The sequence below is a fragment of the Grammomys surdaster genome, unplaced genomic scaffold, assembly GCF_004785775.1.
Source record: "Grammomys surdaster isolate TR1022 unplaced genomic scaffold, NIH_TR_1.0 146, whole genome shotgun sequence".
In the NCBI taxonomy this organism is placed as follows: domain Eukaryota; kingdom Metazoa; phylum Chordata; class Mammalia; order Rodentia; family Muridae; genus Grammomys; species Grammomys surdaster.
This window is the reverse complement of record NW_021604604.1, coordinates 8182299-8185964: the sequence shown is the minus strand read 5'-3', so window position 1 is coordinate 8185964 and position 3666 is coordinate 8182299.

Sequence of the window (3666 nt, the reverse complement as noted above, 5' to 3'; positions counted from 1 at the left end):
ATGACTTGTCCTAAACCCACTCAATTCATATATTGGTCACATAACGGGTCTGCTAGTGAGGTGCATGTGCCGTATGTTGGAACTAGAAAGTGGAAGATAGAAATGTTTATCAGAACACTTGGCCACTTCCCCCCAAGCCCAGTCCTCCAACCCATCCTGCTGCTATGGTTCTCAGGGGACAGTCTTTTTGTTTGATGGATGACTTCCATTTTTGACTTCCTGAGTGAGTAGTAACTCCTGTTTCCAGATACTTCTTGGGTATCTTCATCTTGATTTTTCCACCAGTACCTACCTTCCTCAAGTTCCTAAACTCACCTACTCTTCTTCCCCAAGCTATGCCTTCCTGACAGGCTCCCTCGTTCACAGGACACCACAGTTGTTGGCATCCTTGAACATTTCCCAAGGTCCTCCTTAATGGCTCTCTCTCTTCTTCCCACCACTTCATGCCTCTCCACACTGTTCCCCTATCGTCTTAAAATACTAAAACAGGGCCTTTGACTTCACTTACGTCTTGTCTGACTAATTCCATAGCTGATAAAATATGTTTCTTCAGAGTTCCTGCAAAACCATGTCCTGTGCCTGACCTGAAGTAGTACATCAACATTTCTCAAGTGACTATCAATTGAGAACACATCTGGTGATCTTCAACCAACGTTCACCCTCTTGTAAAGATGAAGACACCTGAGTTCAACATTTTGCATTTGTCACTGTCTATGTCCCCCCAGAGGCTAACTCATTGTCAGTTTCTCCACTTGAGAATCTCTTCTTAGAGCCATGTTCAGTAGTACTAAGTATTTAGTACTTGTCATATCACTCTTTATGATGGCCAACCTTATACCATTTCCCCTACACACCTTCACTTGATGATTTCTGAAACTTCCTTAAAATAGATCCCTCTGCATTAAATGTCCTTTTTACATCCCTAAGACTATCTTTTTTTTAAAAAAAAATCTACCTCAAACACCAAATTTTCCCTTAAAAACCTTACTTAAAACATTTGCCATTTTCTGAATCCAAAATAGCGTGTTTTTCTTAACTGCTCAAATTTAGCGGTGGAGTGATACTCATCCTGGCATCTTCAGTTGTCCATGTGAGATGATTGTCTACAGAGTATCTATGCACTTTCATCTGTCTATTTTGCAGCCATGCTTTGTAATTTTTATGATGTTACTTAATTTCAAATGTTTGTAGCTCTCACTGTGAAGTTGTTTTCAATAGCAAAATCACAGGCAAAAATCACAGCTTTGGGAAGAGGCTTCTAGAATCATAGCACTTTGAGGTTTAGGAATATTTTCAAAAGAGGATTTAAATCCTTTCTAAAGTATGGACACATGAAGCATTTTTGTGAGAAATTAAGGACTGTGCCAGTATTGTAGCATTTAATGCTATTTCATGGATACTTTTTAAAACAGGATGACTGTGTTTTCCTTTCAGCCCTTCTTTTCCCTGCTGTATTTGCTACCTTACATCATTTTAAAGACTGATCTCTCATGGTTAGACAAATTATACCTGGGGAAATTAGTCCAGGTGCAGCCAATTAATTGTCAAGCCAGAAACTCCCTGGTGATGTAGGATGAGCTTCCCCACTGTCTTCTGTACTTCAGGCTTCGATGACAGATCTTTTCTTTTAAAGAAAGAAAAGTGACCCTGTGTGGTTTTTATATTTTACCTTGGATATTTTTTTCAATCTAAACATTATTCTCGTTTCTTAGGACAAGTAGAAGGAAGGTGATATTCACCTTGACTTCTGTTTACCTCTTTGTCATGTGACTTTTCCAAGGACTCAACTAAAAAATATCTACTCACCCCATGTAGCACTGATAATGGGTCAAAGAACCAACTCTAGCCAAATCTATCTTAGTGAAACTGATTTTACAAGGATTAGGTATAGTAATATAGGCAAGGGATTACTTATAGGTGCATAGATGACTCAAAAACAGATATAACACTGAAAAACATATGTTAGCATGGGTAATCACTCACAAAACCTGCATCCATGGAGTTCCGTGCATAGTTTGAAGGCAGTTCAGCCTATTGGAGAGTCCCCTCCCCAGAAACCATTACTCACTCACATAATCTTGAGGAAGGATCTTATGAGTCTTGTAAGTTTCAGGAAATTCCTGAGTCTTAATTATTAGCTTATATCCTGGCTGGGATATTTTAATATGGAGAAAACTGTGTTGCAATCTCCTCAGTGGGATTCTTATGAGTGGCAGGTCTCTTGATCTCAAATTGATGATCTTATACCATCCCCTACCCATCTGTACCTGTGTATCTTCAGAACTAGAAACTTTTGATGAACCAATCCATTCTAATTTCTAACAAAACAGAAATGCTTCCAAGCAATGATCTGAGAATGACTGGCTATCACCAGTCATTCTATTTTATTTAATTATTCTCATTGCTTTTCTTGCCTATCCTCTTTTTCTCTACAACCATACTGTCAACTTTTTCAATGAATCTAGTATATGTTCGCTGGCTTGTGTTCATTCTTCTAAAGTATTGATTTTGATTTTGTATGCCATTCTTTTTTTTATAATTTATTTTTTCTCAAATCATAATTCATTCACACAGGGGTTATAAACACAGAAAGGCAGGATGTGGGGAAGGGAATGACACTGGAGTGTGGGTGATCAGGAGAAATACAGATATCATCAGAACCGGGTATCGGCTAGCTGAATGTTCAGGGGACAAGTCACTATGACTCTGCCTATGACTCGCTTGTCCTTATCTAAGTTGGTATTGTCTGCCCAGGCTACCTATTAGTAATTAGGGATTAGTAATGTCAATCTCTAGCTGTTTGATGTTCTTGTCAGTGGCCCTTCAAAGGTCTGAGTAGTGTAAGTTCGGAGGCCAGCATCTGGATTAGAACTTCCAACAGCAGACATCACGGGTGATTCATTTTTACCTGGAAAGGAAAAAGAAGGGAATTCTCAGGAAGATTTCTCTTCCCTGGATGTAAATTGTTATTCATCGTATTTATGGTTGGGCCTGGCTTTGTGGGGGTATCTATTTTTTTTCTTAATCTTTTTGGTAGCCAGTTAGCTGTGCCTTCTGTGGTATCAGACAGGCCTATCAATCCTCAGCCCCATAAGGGAACTGGGTCTGAGCCATTCCCTTTAAGGGTAAGAGGGTCCTTCCCCATATCTGTGGCAAAGTTTTGTTGGTCTTGGTGGTGCCAGAGGCAGTCAGCAGCAGATTTGCCAAGAGGTTTCAGCTTTAGAGAGATAAAAGTGAACAAGGCGTGATGGAGAGTATTTCAGGGGGACTCCTTCTGTGGGGCTATCGTTCCCCCTCTTTTGTTTTTAAAGCCAATTTTTCAGAGTTCTTGTAAAATCAGGGCAGAAGCGCCAACAGTTGCTCCTTCCACACTCAGAGAGTCATGAAGACCCTATTTAAGATATATAAATCTATATTGATAATCTTTGTCAAAGGACTGTTATAGCACTGCTGACAACTAATCAGACTATATAATATATCGATTAGTAATAGCTTCTTCTACTTTTTGTGAGATTACCTCTCTTTTGTCAATTAATTGTTGAGGAAAATGAGGATTTACATCTCTCTTGAGAATATTGAACAGAGACTTAAATTCTTTTGTGGAGAGCTTAAAATAGGATCTTAGCCAATTAGCAACTCCTAGAAACTTTTGAAAATAATTTAAAA